At 36.3% G+C, this 19,687-nt stretch overlaps 1 pseudogene; it reads right to left on the bottom strand.

Annotated features, from left to right (window-relative positions):
* Positions 1–11,335: 11,335 nt before the first annotated feature.
* Positions 11,336–13,607, bottom strand: LOC129654248 (olfactory receptor 5D13-like; annotated as a pseudogene).
* Between the last annotated feature and the right edge of the window lie 6,080 nt (positions 13,608–19,687).

Below are 19,687 nucleotides of genomic sequence, written 5' to 3'. Positions count from 1 at the left end.
CAAGCTGGAATCAAGATTGCCAGGAGAAATATCAATAACCTCAGATATGCAGATGACTCCACCATTATGGCAGAAAGTGAAGAGGAACTAAAAAGCCTCTTGATGTAAGTGAAAGTGGAGAGTGAAAAAGTTGGCTTAAAGCTCAACATTCAGAAAACAAAGATCATGGCATCTGGTCCCATCACTTCATGGGAAATAGATGGGGAAACAGTGGAATCAGTGTCAGATTTTATTTTTCCTGGGCTCCAAAATCACTGCAGATGGTGACTGCAGCCATGAAATTAAAAGACGCTTACTCCTTGGAAGGAAAGTTATGGCCAATCTAGATAGCATATTCAAAAGCAGAGACATTACTTTGCCAACAAAGGTCCGTCTAGTCAAGGCTATGTTTTTTCCTGTGGTCATGTATGGATGTGAGAGTTGGACTGTGAAGAAGGCTGAGAGCTGAAGAATTGATGCTTTTGAACTGTGGTGTTGGAGAAAACTCTTGAGAGTCCCTTGGACTGCAAGGAGATCCAACTAGTCCATTCTGAAGGAGATCATCCCTGGGATTTCTTTGGAGGGAATGATGCCGAAGCTGAAACTCCAGTACTTTGGCCACCTCATGCGAAGAGTTGACTCATTGGAAAGACTCTGATGCTGGGAGGGATTGGGGGCAGGAGGAGAAGGGGGTGACAGAGGATGAGATGGCTGGATGGCATCACTGACTCGATGGACATTGGTCTGGGTGAACTCCAGGAGTTGGTGATGGGCAGGGAGGCCTGGCATGCTGCGATTCATGGGGTCGTTGAGTCGGACATGACTGAGAGACTGAACTGAACTGAACTGAACTGAAAGACAGCTGAAGTCCATGTAGACCAAAAATAATTAGTGCAACAAGTTTATTAATTCTATAAAGTATTACTCTGTAATTTTAAATTCCTTTCTTGCAAATTGTGTTCAGAATTTCATGCTAGTTTTAGTTAAAGCAAGCACTGTGTATATGATACGAATTTGTTTCTTTTTAAAAATATTTATTTATTTATTTTTGGCTCATGGCTCCAGAACACAGGCTCGGTAGTCATGGTGCACAGGCTCAGTTGCCGTGTGACATATGGGATCTTCCCAGACCAGGCATGGAAACAGTGTTTTTATTCTCCAATATGTAGTTTAGTTAAAGCTTGAAGACTTTAATTTCATAAGCTTTGACAGTGCTTTTAGATAGAGAAGCCCAGATTGTGCATGCTCCCACAGAAAGGTTGGGATTGCATTATGTAAACACATTTTAAAAAATATATGTCTTAATTATTTGTGATGTGGCATCTTTTTTGTTAAAAAACAGAAACTTCAAATTCAGGTTTAAAGATTTGTGAATGAGGTAAGTGCCAAATACTCATTAAATAATAAATGACTAAATGGTTTTATTTTCAGAATTAGTTATATTTTAAATAACTAAAACAAGTACAGTGAGAAAGAAAAAAGAAAAATTAGAAGAAAGACAAGTTAAATTAAGGAAAATATTCATCAGGAGATACGCTGAGGTTCAAGAGTCTAGGCTAGAGAGATATTAAAATAAATTGTTAGTGGAACCAGATAGATTGTTGAAAAACGTTTTTGAAAGGAAGAACTATTTCATTTGTCTGACACAAAATCAGACTGTATCCTAACAGACACCAACAGAAAACTGGGGAGAATTATCAAAATAGACTGGAATGCCAACAATATTGCAGAATGCCACAGATCATGTGATAAAATTATTTTATAATGTTGAGGACTATTATAGTCTCTGACACACAGTTTTCCCACTGAGAAATTTAGGGAACTTTCCTAGTGGCTTAATAAAAAATAAGAGGCTTTTAGGGCTACCATAGCATATTTCAACTTCTTTCAAAGTAATTTTGTCAAAGTGTTGATGCCCCAAATTTGCCCCAAATTTTGTAGTTTCCTACAAAATTTGTAAGTTCCCAAGGACAATCAAAAGAACCCATACCTCATTTTCTCCCATTTCCTGTGGTCAGAAGAACTTTCATGACAGACACCCAATTTTCAAGACATTTGATTCAGTGAACACTATATATATTACAGTCATCCACAAAGAATAATTTATAAACCATAATATTACTACAGATCATTGATTATTGGATTCCAATTTTCTATTCATATGATGCTTGGCCTGTTTTTAAGGTTAGATATTGTCCAAGTACCCATCTTTGAAAGTCTTCCAAAAAATTACCACTACTAGCTTGAATTTCTTTGGGAAAAAATAAACCTCACTACAGGGTTATGAAAGGGAATTATTATTTTTTAATATTTAAGAATTGATTAAAAATAAAAAAGAAGATATTGCACAGTAATGATCATGCTGGAAGAGTACCATCTTTAAGACTGGAGGATGCCATGTTAGTAGAATATGGAAGAATGGAGACAGGTATCACAGATGAATAAACTATTTTTTTATAAACTTGAATCATTTTATATTTTTAAACTTTTTACATTTTTTGATTCTGAATTTCCCTTATGTAAGGGCTTCCCTGGTGGCTCAGATGGTAAAGAATTTACCTACAATGCAGGAGACATGGGTTTGATCCCTGGATGAGGAAAGATCACCTGGAGAAAATAATGGCTATCCATTCCAGTGCACTAGCCTGCAGAATCCCATGGGCAGAGGAACCCCGTGGACTACAGTCCATGCGTGCATGCTCAGTCACTTCGTTATATCTAACTCTGCATACATGTAGACTGTAGCCCGCCAGGTTTCTTTGTCCATGGTGTTCTCCAGGCAAGAATACTGGAGTAGATTGCCATGACCTCCTCCAGGGGATCTTCCCCATTCAGGGATCGAACCCAGGTCTCCTGTGTCCTCTGTGTAGCAGGCAGATTCTTTACCACTAGGCCACCAGGGGAAACCTGGGCTACAGTCTATGGACTCACAAACAGTTGGACATGACTGAGCCACCACACTTTGACTTTAGTTATGTAAGGAAAATGTCTTGTAACATAATAATATAGTAAAATATGTGCCAAGCATCAGTCAGTATATTGGCTGATGCCTTCTTTACTTAGTCAACATATTAATATTGGTATGTATACATCATGGACCAGATCCAGGTTTTGTAATTATTGCTTGACCAAGAAGCGAACATTGAACTGTACAATTCTTAGCAGTACTATGTGTATCTTCAGCAATCATTTAGTCATAGTCTTTCAAGGAAGAAAATTTATGTGTATACTTGTTACATCCAAAAGTTTTAAAGATAAGTAGTATCTAAATCAATCTGTAGAAACAGTAGTTCTTAAATGTTACTTAATATAACCATTAGTGAACTAAACTATATTATCTAACATATTAATGCATTTAGCTTTGTAGTTCAAATGTTTACTCTTAGATTGAAAGTGCAATCTGAGAATTTTTGGAAATGAGTTTTCATTGCATTTGTATAAATAAACTGCCTATTCAAAAGCATTTATCAAGCAAAAATAATCTGTGATAAAAAGATTTTGCAACTATTAAATCCTTTTCTCTTTTGTTTTATATTCTACTTAAGATAAAAATCTAATGAGAACCAAATTACAAGTTACATAACTTCAAATTTTATATTTAAAACAGTATATTTTAATTATTATCTTAAAACATTACTGAATATGTCAGACATTACATGATGCATTTTCAAATTTTCTAAATCACTTTTCTGTTAGTAACAGATCTTTATTAAACTACACACAGCACACTATTTTTGTTTCTTTCTTTTTTTTTTTTTTTTAAATTTTTGCGATGCTGTGTTGGTTTCTGCCATCAGTTCAGTTCAGTTTAGTCGTGTCTGACTCTTGGTGACCCCCTGAATCACAGCACACCAGGTCTCCCTGTCCATCATCAACTCCCAGAGTTCACTCAAACTCATGTGCACAGAGTTGGTGATGCCATCCAGCCATTTCATCTTCTGTCATCACCTTCTCTTCCTGCCTCCAATCCCTCCCAGCACCAGGGTCTTTTCCAATGAATCAATTCTTTGCATGAGATGGTCAAAGTATTGGAGTTTCAGCTTTAGTGTCAGTCCTTCCAATGAACACCCAGGACTGATCTCCTTTAGGATGGACTGGTTGGATCTCCTTGCAGTCCAAGGGACTCTCAAGAGTCTTCTCCAACACCACAATTCAAAAGCATCACTTCTTCAATGCTCAGCTTTTTTCACAGTCCAACTCACATCCATACATGACCACTGGAAAAACTATAGTCTTGACTAGATGGACCTTTGTTGGCAAAGTAATGTCTCTGCTTTTTAATATGTTATATTGGTTAGTCATAACTTTCCTTCCAAGGAGTAAGTGTCTTTTAATTTCATGGCTGCAGTTACCATCTGCAGTGATTTTGGAGCCCCAAGAAATAAGGTCTGACACTGTTTCCACATCTATTTCCCATGAAGTGATGGGACCAGATGCCATGATCTTCGTTTTCTGAATGTTGAGCTTTAAGCCAACTTTTTCACTCTCCTCTTTCAGCAACAAAATAACTGCTATACCTGCTATGATAATAGCTGAAATTATCTTGGACAAAAAGCTTTTCTTTTTCCATCAGAGCACATTGTGGAATTTTGTTGACAAAAATAAGGACTATGAAGCTACTGGACAAAGTATATAAATTTCAAGATGCAATAAAACCATGTATTACTGCATTTTGAGTTTTTAGCTTTTTCAAAGAAAAGTGTCAGAAAAAAACCTATTTCAAATGGGACATCAGAACATTTCTTGATTATTACTGTCATTACAAGACATATCCTGATTAATAAGATGAGAATATTAGTATAAACTTTGAATCACCATAATGGAACTAGATATTTCAATAATGAATCCAAGACAAGGTGTGATGCATAGTAGATATTTAGCCTTCTTATTTATTGGAATTATGAATAACAGCTGTGATTTTAAAAAACTTATATGTTGTGAAAAACAGGCAGAAACACAGACAGCTGTCAATTGGTGCACACATTTGGGAAGACGGTGTAGACATCCTTTCCTCTAGAGCCCACATAATAGAAACACTACAGGATTTCATTTAAACACTTAGTCTACAATGCATAATTATATTTTGTATGTCCTGTAGGTTTCCTTACCATGTTACAGCTTTCTCTGATCTCCACATTCTGACCTTGTGGGAAAGATATCTTCCAAACACCATTCCCACACTAGATCGTCTGTAACAATAGTGTAAGCTCTCAGTACTCCTTCATTTAATATATTCTGTGCAAGATCATGAGAATAATTTTCCATGATTATTTTAACCTGCCATTCAGTGACTTTAAGATTCCAAACAAATCATATTAGTGAATCCATGGCATTTCTATTATTCAGTTTGACTTTTTCAAAACCGCTTGGATCTATAAAAATGCTTATATCACTTAATGCATTCTTGTTTAGAAAAGTGAGTCTATCAAACTGTTACATAGTAGATGCCCATTTCCTTATATTAATACTTTATTTCTCCACTTTATTCTCTCACTTTTAATGTTTTATTTTACCACCTACTATTATAGACAGTACTCCTTGTTTTGTCCCCTTTGTATAAATATAGACATTCATGTTTATAACTCATAAGTATGATATGCTGTATAATTTTATTTATAAATATGATTGTCACCGTCACTTTGTTTCTTAAAGATTACAGGAAAAACTGAAGACAGTGCCCACTTTTTTATTATTCTTCAAAAATTATTTGCCAAAATATTTATTTCATTTCTGGCTATATAGTGGAAACCCAATGAGAAAACCAGGATGAATATTACTTGAAAGAAAGTATCAGAATACAATACAACAACATTAATAGATTTGTGGGTACTTTGTTCTAAACATATGTGTGTCTCATGCAAAGATTGTTGGAACTCTGTATTTTCTTTTTAAAATAAAACAAGAGTCATGAGTCAACTCACCTAAATACAGACGCCCTTGAATGAATCATTTACCAAAGAACTCCTTGCTAAGAATTAAACACCTGGAATGCTGCTGCTTACTACTTAATAGAAACAGAGCTGAAAAGGGTAGTGCAGCCCACCAGTATATTTATTAGCTATTTAATATATTACTATTTTCATATATATTTTACATATGTCACTACTATTTTACATATATTACTATTGAGAAAACTCCCAGATACCAAAGGTAAGATCAAACTAAATCCTGACACCAAACTGCATCACAAATATATGCCATCAAGACCTTAGGGATGTGGAGACAGACAATATAACTGAAGTGTTGCCTTGATTACTGCAATTCAAGTAATTAGATGTTAACACTGTCCCATGTGGTATCTTGATTGCATATTATTTCCCTAAAGCCTTTGGGTATTTGAATTATTGGCTTGTTTAATCTTAAAACATAAACAAAATTATATCTGTTTCTTGATTTTATATGGATGCAAAATATAAAAATATTCAAGAGAAAAATAATCTATTTGACAGTATTATAGAAATAGCTTTGATTAAACCTTGTTTAATTATTTTTCTATTTTCTTATGACAGTATACTCTTCATGTTTTCTTATGTTTTTAAAAATAGAGTTCCCTAAACAGTAAGCCATATCATTTATTTTGTACATTACACCATTTATATTGTAAACACATATTATATTTACACTATTGATTTTATCAAGAAGAAACAACTTTCACTGGCTTTTCAAATGTAAATAGAGTGTTCTCAGATGTTTATATTTACTATCAAATCTTGAAAATCAAGTCAATGGACATGGATTTGAGCAAACTCTGGAAGATAGTGGAGGACAGTGAAGCCTGGTGTGCTACATTCCATGGGGTAGCAAAGAGTTGGACAGGACATAGCGACTGAAAAACAACAGCCATACCAAATCCACATTTTTGTGTGTGTGTTAAATCCCTCTTAGATATGATGTATTATCTTATTTTATATATCAATGAACTGATTTGCTATTTGAACTGGTTGCCCATGTTTATTTATGATATATTATTCTGTACATTTCTTATCTGGTGATACTGCCATCATACAATAAGCTATAAAACATTCCCTTCTTATTTTACAGAGAGGCAAAGTTTATGCAAGCTTGAGAATGATATCTTCTTAATGTGGAATCTTCCTTGAGGATAAGACTAAAACATTTATAAAGACTTTTCTGGAGTTTTGATAATAACAGTAGGAAATAAACACCAAATGTAACTAGAAAATTACTCCTAGATGTTTCTTCTTTCAGGCTCTTCTTTCAAACACAGGGTTATTTTTATTTATTTTCTGTCAAGTATTATCTTTGTGCTTATAATAAAACTATTTTTCATCTACAAAACTGTCCCTGAACTTGAATGAACTATGTATCTAGGCAGCAAGATCCAGGGAAAATAGCACTGAAAAAGTGCTCCACAATCTGTTTCTCTATTAGCCCATCTAAGTTTTTCTTGATCTCTTTCAGGGAAAATATTTTTTTAAGATGATGAATAGTAGTGAAGACCAGTAGTGCAATAAAGAATGTAACCTACTATCTATGGAGTATATGTATCATATGAGATCTTCCCAGCATCAACAAATTTGCTGAAATCTTATTTATTAATATACATGATATGAAAATTAGTATTACCTAATGAGGTTTATGGGCTTTACTAGAAGCTCAGGCAGTAAAGATTCTGCCTGCAATGCAGGAGAACAGGTTCCCCTGGAGACTGGAATGGCTACCCATTCCAGTATTTTTGCCTGGAGAAGTCCCTGGACAGAGGAGCTTGTGGGCTATATCCATGGGGTCGCAAAGAGTCAGACAAGATTGAGCAAGTAACACAATGAGGTTTATATTGAACTTATAGCATGTTCTCCATTGGGAGACTATTCTGTACATTCTTTGTTTATCTTCTGAATAATTTCATTAAAAATATTGCCCCAACTTTTTAGAAATAAAGCAAAAAAAGCTGCACCTATGCAAACCACCAAGAATAATTTAAAGTTAAAAGAGTATAATTCATTTGTGGAAATAAAGAGTTCATCATTAGGACTTTGTAGAACAGACTATAAAATCATTTATATTAACAGATTTCAATCTTAAAATCTTTACATTCAGAGTAAAATTTTACTGTCAAAATTATGGAGAATTTCTGGATTAAATTTGTGTAAATAAATGTCCATTCAAAGTATTTTCCAAAATAACAAACATTCTATTCTACAGGATTCTGTAGCCATCCAGACTTTTTTTTTTCCTTTATAATTTGTTCTGGTTTCTCTTAAAAGACAGAAACCTAGTTAAAGTTTCAAAATTATATTTTACCTAAAATCTATCATCTATTTTTTTTAAAGATTAGGATCTTTTTTTTAAATTTTATTTTATTTTTAAACTTTACAATATTGTATTAGTTTTGCCAAACATCAAAATGAATTCGCCACAGGTATACCCGTGCTCCCCATCCTGAACCCTCCTCCCTCCTCTCTCCCCATACCCTCCCTCTGGGTCATCCCAGTGCACCAGCCCCAAGCATCCAGTATCGTGCATCGAACCTGGACTGGCAACTCGTTTCATACATGATATTATACCTGTTTCAATGCCATTCTCCCAAATCTCCCAATGTTCATTGCAGCACTGTTTATAATAGCCAGGACATGGAAGCAACCTAGATGTCCATCAGCAGATGAATGGCTAAGAAAGCAGTGGTACATATACACAGTGGAGTATTACTCAGCCATTAAAAAGAATACATTTGAATCAGTTCTAATGACGTGGATGAAACTGGAGCCTATTATACAGAGTGAGGTAAGCCAGAAAGAAAAATACCAATACAGTATACTAACACATATATATGGAATTTATAAAGATGGTAACAATAACCCTGTGTACGAGACAGCAATAGAGACACTGAGGTATAGATTAGTCTTATGGACTCTGTAGGATCTTTTTTTTTAATTTAATTTTATTTTTTAACTTTACAATATTGTATTGGTTTTGACATATATCAAAATGAATCCATCACAGGTATACATGTGTTCCCCATCCTGAACCTTCCTCCCTCCTCCCTCCCCATACCATCCCCCTGGGTCGACCCAGTGCACCAGCCCCAAGCATCCAGTATCGTGCATCGAACCTGGACTGGTGACTCGTTTCATATATGATACTAAACATGTTTCAATGCCATTCTCCTAAATCATCCCACCCTTTTCCTCTCCCACCGAGTCCAAAAGACTGTTCTATACATCAGTGTCTCCTTTGCTGTCTCGTATACAGGGTTATTGTTACTATCTTTCTAAATTCCATATATATGCATTAGTATACTGTATTGGTGTTTTTCTTTCTGGCTTACTTCACTCTGTATAATAGGCTCCAGTTTCATCCACCTCATTAGAACTGATTCAGATGTATTCTTTTTAATGGCTGAGTAATACTCCATTGTGTATATGTACCACTGCTTTCTTAGCCATTCATCTGCTGATGGACATCTAGGTTGCTTCCATGTCCTGGCTATTATAAACAGTGCTGCGATGAACATTGGGGTACACGTTTCTCTTTCCCTTCTGGTTTCCTCAGTGTGTATGCCCAGCAGTGGGATTGCTGGATCATAAGGCATTTCTATTTCCAGTTTTTTAAGGAATCTCCACACTGTTCTCCATAGTGGCTGTACTAGTTTGCATTCCCACCAACAGTGTAAGAGGGTTCCCTTTTCTCCACACCCTCTCCAGCATTTATTGCTTGTAGACTTCTGGATCGCAGCCGTTCTGACTGGCGTGAAATGGTACCTCATAGTTGTTTTGATTTGCATTTCTCGGATAATGAGTGATGTTGAGCATCTTTTCATGTGTTTGTTAGCCATCTGTATGTCTTCTTTGGAGAAATGTCTATTTAGTTCTTTGGCCCATTTTAATTGGGTCATTTATGTTTCTAGAGTTGAGCTGTAGGAGTTGCTTGTATATTTTTGAGATTAGTTGTTTGTCAATTGTTTCATTTGCTATTATTTTCTCCCATTCTGAAGGCTGTCTTTTCACCTTGCTTATAGTTTCCTTTGATATGCAGAAGCTTTTAAGGTTAAATAGGTCCCATTTTTTTATTTTTGCTTTTATTTCCAATATTCTGGGAGGTGGGTCATAGAGGATCCTGCTGTGATGTATGTCAGAGAGTGTTTTGCCTATGTTCTCCTCTAGGAGTTTTATAGTTTCTGGTCTTATGTTTAGATCTTTAATCCATTTTGAGTTTATTTTTTGTGTATGGTGTTAGAAAGTGCTCTAGTTTTATTCTTTAACAAGTGGTGCTGGGAAAACTGGTCAACCACTTTTAAAAGATTAGGATCTTAAATACAAGGTTGTGTAACATATATCAAGCATAGTTCGTTCTGTAAACTGCAGGTAAGTTTTGCAAAATTAAATCAGGTTAACCAAGGTGCTCTAGCTGATATTAGCAGGGCTTCCTTTCAGTCCATCAATAATGTTACTTACCAATGAAGTTATCTGTTATTGTATCATTATATACCAACAGAATATTATACTCAATTTAAGATTGACATGAAAGACTACTTTAGATTTTGCTGAAAGTATTTCTGAAGTGTGCAGTACTTAATTTTATTTGTGATGTTTTATATACAAAAAGCAAATAAATTTTATATTAACAAGTACAATTTGACCACATCATATTCACAACTTTGTGGGGATAGAGATATGACTTTTTTGAACTTATAATATACTGATGTTTCTTGTGTGGGATTAAATAAATATTTCTTTTAAATTTAGTATATTAGTGTTGAACAATTCTCAGTTTACTATATTTCTTTTGATGCAACTCTCTTATACATTTTCTATAAATTTAGCTATAAATTAGCTTTACATTTTAGCTATACTTTTTCAGGCTGCTGCTGCTAAGTGTCAGACTCTGTGAGACCCCGTGGATGGCAGCCCACCAGGCTCCCCCGTCCCTGGGATTCTCCAGGCAGGAACACTGGAGTGGGTTGCCATTTCCTTTTCCAATGCATGAAAGTGAAACGTGAAAATGAAGTCATTCAGTTGTGTCCTACTCTTCGCGACTCCATGGGCTGCAGCCTACCAGGCTCCTCCGTCCATGGAGGAGGTGGGTTTTCAGGACAACTCTATAAATCCATTGTTCAATGACTGTGCTTTGGCAGACAAATGGTAAAGTGCACTTACTCAGAAATCTTTATATGACAAACCATCTAGAGACTAAAATGATCCAGGCTTTATTTATTTTTTTTTTGTTATTTTATAGGTAATTCTCTGAAGTTTACTAAAGTTGTTGAATGTTGTATTAACTAGGGCCTAACACACTTCAAAAGTGTGTACTGTTTTCTTTCCTGAAAAAAAAAATATTTGAGAGTACTATAAATTCTGGAAAACTTGGACAACTACCCTTTGAAAGGGCACACTAAATTTTAGTCATTGTACATTAATTGAGATATTAAGTTGTTATTGATTAACTTCCTGACAGCTGCCTTCACATCTTTGTTCCTGAGGCTGTAGATCAATGGATTCAGCATGGGGAAGACCACTGCTTAAAACACAGAGCCCACCTTGAGCATAAGCCATGAGCTTCTGGAGTTAGGAACACAGTAGAGGAAAAGGATGCTCCCATGTAAGACAGTAATGGCGGTCAGGTGGGAGGCAAAGGTGGAGAAGACTTTGTGGTGCCCCCAGTTGAAGGCATCTTCAGGAAAGTGATACAAATGCAAACATAGGAGGTGAGAATGATCATCAGGCTGCTTACTTCATTGAATGTGGCAGAGACTAAAATGATCTCCTGGCTCAGTAGGGGTCAGAGCAGGAAACAGCAACTATGGCAGCATGCTCACAGACAAAGTTATTTATGAACTTACTCCCACAAAAGGAAAAAGTTAAAAAAAGTAATGTGAATATTAGGGAACAGGCTATACCCCAAGAGTATGCAGCAATCACCAACACAAAACTAAACCTCTGGGACATGACAGTTGTGTAGAGAAGAGGGTTGCAAATAGCCACAAATCGGTCATATGCCATCACTGCCAAGAGGAATGTCTCTGTCATCACAAATATGCAGGCAAAGAATTGCATGAGGCATCCTGTGAAGGAGATGGTTCTGTCTTACACAACCAAGTTTTCTAGTAGCTTGGGTGTAACTGCTGTTGAGCAACAGAAATCAACAAAGGATAAGTGGCTGAGAAAGAAGTACATGGGTGTGTGGAGCCTGGAACTGGACTTGATGATCAGGATCATGCCTAGGTTCCCCAGCACAGTGACTGAGTAGATGGTCAGGAAGACTAGGAACAGGGGCAGCTGGAGCTGAGGATATTTTGAGAAGCCCAAGAGAATGAAAGTGACCTCAGCACAATGGTTTGCTTGGTTCCTGTGGACAAAATATCAATGTTGATCCAGAAGAGTAAAAACTAAACTTTGAAATAGGTAAGAGAATAGAAAATGTGTTGAGAAGCTCACTGGGTCTCTGTTTACAGTATTTCTGTAAATGCTATACTTCTGCTTTATTTAAAATGCTAATGCTCATATGTCAATTATACAGCCAATAATAATTTTCATTGTGTATGATCTTCAGAAACAAAGAACCAAAACAGATTAGATCTTGTTTTATTTCAAATAATAAAATTCATTATTATCAGCTGCTTTCAAGAGACATTGTCGTTGCATGATTCTGAGCTTTGTGAAAACACCTGATATGACAATCCAATTACATGTATTGGAGAAAAATATGTCATTAGTTTCCACAGTTTCTTACCTGCCTCACCTCCTGAGCTATGAGACAATTAACTTACATGCTAATTTGAATAATGATAACATCTCTGCAAAGCAGTTAATATAATATTTTCTTGGTTGTCCTATCTCCTTTCAATTCCTTTCTTATTCCTAGTTATTCCAAATCCTCAACCCATTCTGGAGCTATGCTATAAAACATACCAAACTTTTTCACTTATGTTGCATTAATTTTGAAAATATTTAAATGTATTCTTCATAGCCAATTGTATTATTCATCAGAAGATTCAAAACAAAATAAGCGCTATGCTTTCTGTGATAATAGTTGAAAAAATATTGAACAGAAAACTTTTTTTTTTCCATTGTAGCAGATTTTGGAATTTGGGTGACAAAAATAAGGACTGTGAAAGTACTGGAGAAAACATATAGACTTCAGAATGGATCAAATATATACTCTGCCATTTTGAATTAAGTTTTTATTTATTCCAAAGAAAAATGGCTGGAAAACACCTATTTCAAATGGGACACCAGAATATTTCTTGATTATTACTGATTTCAGAAGGCATTTTTTCAATAGTAAGATAAGAATATTAATATAAAATTTAAATCACTAGAATGGCAGTAGATGCTTCAATAATGAATTCAAATTCTGTAAGACATGATACAGCAGATATTTACCTTTTTATATATTAGAATTATGAATAATTGTATGATTTCAAACACCTGATATGTTTGTGAAAATCAGGCACAAACATGGACATCTATCAACTGGTGGAGACATTGGGGAAGACAATGCAGAAATCCCTTATTCTAGAAGCCACACAATAGAAACACTGTAGAATTTCATTAGAACACTTGGTTTAAGATGCATGTTTCCTTATTTTCCTCTAGGTTTTGTCACCACACTATAGCTCTCTCTGATTCCCACATGATAAGCTTGTAGAAAAGATACCTTTCAAAGACCATGTCCACAACAGATCTTCTATAACAATACTTTGTCTAACTCAATGAAACTAAGCCATGCAGTGTGGGGCCACCCAAGACAGACTGGTCATGGTGGAGAGGTCTGACAGAATGTGGTCCACTGGAGAAGGGAATGGCAAGCCACTTCAGTATTCTTGCCTTGAGAACCCCCTGAGCAATATGAAAAGGCAAAATGATAGGATACTGAAAGAGGAACTCCCCAGGTCAGTAGGTGCCCAATATACTACAGGAGATCAGTGGAGAAATAACTCCAGAAAAAATGAAGGTATGGAGCCAAAGCAAAAACAACAGCCAGTTGTGGATGTGACTGGTGATAGAAGCAAGGTCCGATGCTGTAAAGAGCAATATTGCATAGAAACCTGGAATGTTAGGTCCGTGAATCAAGGCAAATTGGAAGTGGTCAAACAGAGATGGCAAGAGTGAACGTCAACATGCTAGGAATCAGTGAACTAAAATGGACTGGTATGGGTGAATTTAACTCAGATGACCATTATATCTACTACTGTGGGCAGGAATCCCTTAGAAGAAATGGAGTAGCCATCATGGTCAACAAAAGAGTCCAAAATGCAGTACTTGGATGCAATCTCAAAAACGACAGAATGATGTTCTGTCAATGAAAATGTTCTGAAAATGTTCGTTTCCAAGTCAAACCATTCAATATCACAGTGATCCAAGTCTATGCCCCAACCAGTAACGCTGAAGAAGCTGAAGTTGATTGGTTCTCTGAAGACCTATAAGACCTTTTAGAACTAATGCCTGGGCGGCATTAGTTCTATGACCTAAGTCTTATAGGTCTTCAGAGAACCGATCAACTTCAGCTTCTTCAGCGATACTGGTTGGGCATAGGCTGTCATCAGGACCTTAGGAATATGAAAACTAGAGAACTTAACTGAAGTACTGCCTTGATGACTGCAATTCAACTAATTACATTTTAACTCTTTCCCAGGTGGTATATTGGTTGTATATTATTTCCCTAAAGCCTTAGGGCATTTGTGTTATCAACTTTACTCATTTAATCTTATAAAAATAAACAACACCATTTTTAAAATTTTTATATGCATATAAAATACATAAATCCACAAGAGAAAATTATACAGCAATAGAGTTGTCTTTTATTAATCCATATTTAACTTTTAAAATTTTCTTATGAAGGTATATATATATTTTTCCTATGTTTCTAAACATATGCCTGCTAAGCTGCCATTGTATGGTTTATTTTGTATATTACATTATTTATATTATAAACTTTATTTTATTTTTACACTATTGATTCTATTGATAGAAAGCTTGCATTGGCTTTTCAAATATAGTGTTCTCAGATGTTTATATTTATTATTGAATCTAAAAAACAATTTTGGATGATATGTTTTCTAAAAATATCTGTTTATGAAAAGGATGGTATTTTCACTAATTTTCGTAACTACCTGTCTTGGCTTTAAGGACACAGGTTAAGAATAATAATAACTTTATGCAGAAGGAGCTAAAAAGTGGAAGCAGTGAAATATCTTATTTTCTTGGGCTCAAAAATCATTGCTTCATGGTGATTGCAGCCATGAAATTAAAGTACACTTGCTCCTTGGGAGGAAAGTTATGACAAAACTAGACAGCACATTCAAAAACAGAGACATCACTTTGCCAACAAAAGTGCATATAGTCAAAGCCATGGTTTTTCTAGTAGTCAGGCATGGATGTGAGAGTTGGACCCTAAAGAAGGCTGAATGCCAAAAAATTGATGCTTCAAATTGTGGTTCTGGGGAAGACTTGAGAGTCCTTTGGGCAGCAAGATCAAACCAGTACATCCTAAAGGAAGTCATCTCTAAGTATTCATTGGAAGGACTGATGCTGAAACAAGCTCCAGTGCTTTGGCCACCTGACATGAAGAGCTGACTCATTGGAAAAGACCCTGATGTTGGGAAAGCTTGAAGGCTAATGGAGAAGAGGGAAGCGGAGGATGAGGTGGTTGGGTGACATCACTGACTCAATAGACATGAGTTTGAGCAAACTCCAGGAGACAATGAAGGGCAGGGAAATCTGGCATGCTGCAGTCCATGGGGTGGCAAAGACTCAGGCAAGACTTAGTGACTGAACAACAATAACAAGCTTATTTATCGCTAGTGGAAGATTCAAAATACATTTTGACTGGGCAGCTGTGCTCTGTAGGGGCTCTGATTTCTCCCAGCTTGTACCTCACCATCATCATGGTGCTTCTGAGGTTATGATTCTCTTAATATTCATTGGAGAAAGAATACTTTCTTCTTCAAATAAATGATTCCAGGACAACTGGACATTCACAAGTAAAATTATGAGATTGGACACTTGCCTCATATTATATACAACAGTTAACTCAGAAACTGAACAAGGACCTGAATGAAAGAGCATCAACTATAAAACTCTTACAAGAAAAACACATGCCTTAAATTTCATGGCCTTGAATTTGTCAGTAGATTCTTAGATAGGGAAACAAAAGCATAAGCAACAAAAATAAATAAATAAATTGATAATTTGAACTTCCTCAAAATTTAAAATATTTGTATATTAAAAACATTATCAATAAACTGAAAAGAAAAAGTACAGAAAAGGCACAATAAAGACAAAAAGTCAAATCAGATACAATACAATATTTACAAATGTCCAACAAGCGTGTGAAAGCATTCTCAATATATTTAGTTATTATGAAAATGCAAATCAATATCATGATGTGATATCAAGTTTTACCCACTGAAAGTGAAGGTGAAGTTGCTCAGTCATGTCCGACTCTTAGCGACAACCCCATGGACTGTAGCCCATCAGGCTCCTCTGTCCATGGGATTTTCCAGGCAAGACTACTGGAATGGGTTGCCATTTCCTTCTCCAGGAGATCTTTCCGACCCAGGGATTGAACACAGGTCTCCCACATTGTAGGCAGACACTTTACTGTCTGAACCACCAGGGAAGTCCAGTACCCACTGGATTTACTATAATAAATATATGTAATAGCAATGATTAACACGGATGTGCTAGGATGTGCAAGGATGTGAAGCAACCAGAAGTGTTATATATTGTGCCTGGGAATATAAAATGCTACAGACATTTTAGAAATAAGTTTGATGGTTCCTCTCATATGGATGAACATAGAATTACTACTAGACAAAATGCTTAGCAGGAAAAAAAAGTAGTCTTTCACAAAGAAAGGTTAGGCTTTTCTCCCAATTTCTGGCAGATGATATGTGTCTTATGTGATAATAGAGTCTGTTTAGGGAGGAGGGGCTGGGTACATCTGATATCAAGGTGTGGGCATGCTAATTCACTAGGCTCCACTGTCTATGGGATTCTCCAGGCAAGAATTCTGGAATGGGTTGCCCTGAACTCCTCCAGGGGATCTTTACAACCCAGGGATTGAAGCTGTATCTGTTATATCTCTTGCATTGGCAGGTGGGATCTTTACCACTAGTGCCACCTGGGAAGCACCACAGCATATGTCAAATAGAATTCACTCTATAGACTGTATATGAGTTTACTGTGAAGTGTGTTATTTGCTCAGTCATGTCTGAATCTTTGTGACCCCATGGACTGTAGCCTTCCAGCTTCCTCTCTCCATGAGATTCTCCAGACAAGAACCCTGGAGTGGGTGTCATGCCCTCCTCCAGGGGATCTTCCTGACCCGTGCATTGAACCTGTGTCTCCTGTGGCTCCTGCATTGCAGGCAGATTCTTTAACCACTGAGCCACTGGGCAAGCCCCATAATAAAGACAGTGGAGTGGCTGGCTCAGATGGTAGACTGCCCGTCTACAATGCGGGAGACCCGGGTTCAATCCCTGGGTTGGGATGATCTCCTGGAGAAGGAAATGGCAACCCATTGCAGTATTATTGCCCCCCTCCGCCCCAAAAAGGGGCTCAAAGAAAAGAAGTTATGCTTCCCTATTAAATTAGCACCACTCTGTAGACTCTGGGCACTGAGGCACAACTTGAGTCCTATGAAGCAAGTAGCCAGAGTGAAATCTAGGGACTTACGCTTCCTGAATTAGCATAGAATGAGAGTACTTATGGGGAAAAAAAGTGCAATTATACATTTATTTACTTATGTTTTAGTTAGCCTCTGTTCCTCCAAAATGCCTCCACTGTCTTTTTCTGACAGTAAAATTAATTATTTTCAAAGCTACTTCCTAACTTCTTACCAAAACCTGAAATTATGCTCAGTATAAAAATAAGTTCATTCCACATAGAATTCTCTATAAATTTTACCTCGTATTAGGAGCTGAAATTAAAACTCCATTATTTTCAATTTTTATGACTTCATACTCCAAAAACACATACAGCAGATTAAAGGTTTCCTGTACATGTGCGTCATTCACATATTCTCCCACTCTCTTTCTTCAACTGTTCCTTTAGATTCCTTTGATTTGATACATGGGATTAATTCCTTCATATTTATGACTTCCTGAAAGTCTTTTTCAATTTAACATACAAATCATAGAGCATATATTCTCTAACCAAAGACACTTTTTTTTTTTTTTTCAAAAATCAGGATCCATTCCCTATGTCTATGGTAACAAAGTTTGAATACCGGGGTTGAAAGGGAAATCTTCACCAAAGATGAATACGATTTCTGATGCACACTTGTTCCTTCTTCCCCACACACCTTCTCCACACCTGTAGCTTTTTACCCCATCTCTCACACTCTGTATTTGTCAACAGCCTTGGGGCCAACATTTCCAATTGCTCATTTAGACCCAGGAAGTGCCAGCCATGCTCAGCTGTGAGCACAGGTGCTATGTACAGTATTCATCTTCTTTCCTATGCAACTACCCTGGAATAATTTTCCCATTGCAGACCTACTATGTACTCAGTCCTGTAACAGGCATTTTACAAACTATAAAATTATAAAACATGAGCCTCAGCCTCAATTTGTTTCTTAGAGCATTATTCCAAGAAATAATTCATATAAGAACGAATTATAATTCTTGTTTATTATTAAAGTTTGTATGTATAAAGGGAATGAAAAAATTGTATTCCAGAAAAAACAAAAAATAGTTCCTTGTGATGTAGCCTGGTTAACAAAAGTAAATGTGGTGAAAGATAAATAATCAAAGACTTCTAATCAACTAAACAAGTAACCTGGCAGTTAGACTTACGCATGTGCTTGTTTGCCTCCTGCAAAGATTAATGGAGCATATTAGGACCATATTATTTTCCTTTTAAAGTAAAATAAAAATCAACTCACCTGAGTGTAGAATTTGACTGGTTCATTTAATAAAGCTTCTTTTCTAAGTTTAATGGATTCAAGGAAAATTTCTGCTGAGAAGTCAATTTTTTTTTAATATAGTAATAAGCTTGAAAAATAGTAACAGGAATCTAGAATATATTGCAATGAATATTTCAGAACAATTAATTTCTCTTAAAATGTATTAAAAATATATTCGGGCATGACAAAGAGAAGGAGACCAAAAAGCTGAAGCCTGACATCAAACTGTCACATATATATGCCACCAAAACCCTAAGGAGGTTAACCTTAGATAATATTACTTAACTATTGCCTTGAGACCACAAATGGGGCAATTAGATGAAATAATGCCCTTGTGATACTTTGGTTGCATGTGCATTTTTTCCCAAAGTTTGGGGAACAATTTCATCATGCATTCAGGTCCACTGATCTTTTAAAAATGTTGAACTAGACAGTATATTTTTGTCTTTAAATACTTGCAGAAGGCAGAAATATACACAATCAAAATCAACTATTTGGTAACAATACAAAGATTCTTAATTTTTGTCGAATTTCTGGTTTTCCCTCTGTATCTGTGGGCTTCCCTCATAGCTCAGTTGGTAAAGAATCCTCCTGAAATGCAGGAGACCCTGGTTTGATTCCTGGGTCAGGAAGATCCCCTGAAGAAGGGATAGGCTACCCACTCCAGTATTCTTGGGTTTCCCTGATGACTCAGCTGGTAAAGAATCTTCCTGCAATGCAGGAGACCTGGGTTCAATCCCTGGGTTGGGAAGATCCCCTGGAGAAGGGAAAGGCACCCACTCCAGTATTCTGGCCTGGAGAATTCCATGGACTGTATAGTCCATGGGGTCACAAAGAGTCA

The sequence above is a fragment of the Bubalus kerabau genome, chromosome 1 (genome assembly GCF_029407905.1).
Source record: "Bubalus kerabau isolate K-KA32 ecotype Philippines breed swamp buffalo chromosome 1, PCC_UOA_SB_1v2, whole genome shotgun sequence".
NCBI lineage: Eukaryota > Metazoa > Chordata > Mammalia > Artiodactyla > Bovidae > Bubalus > Bubalus kerabau.
Note: the sequence above shows the minus strand (reverse complement) of the source record. Positions and strands in the feature narration are given on the sequence as shown.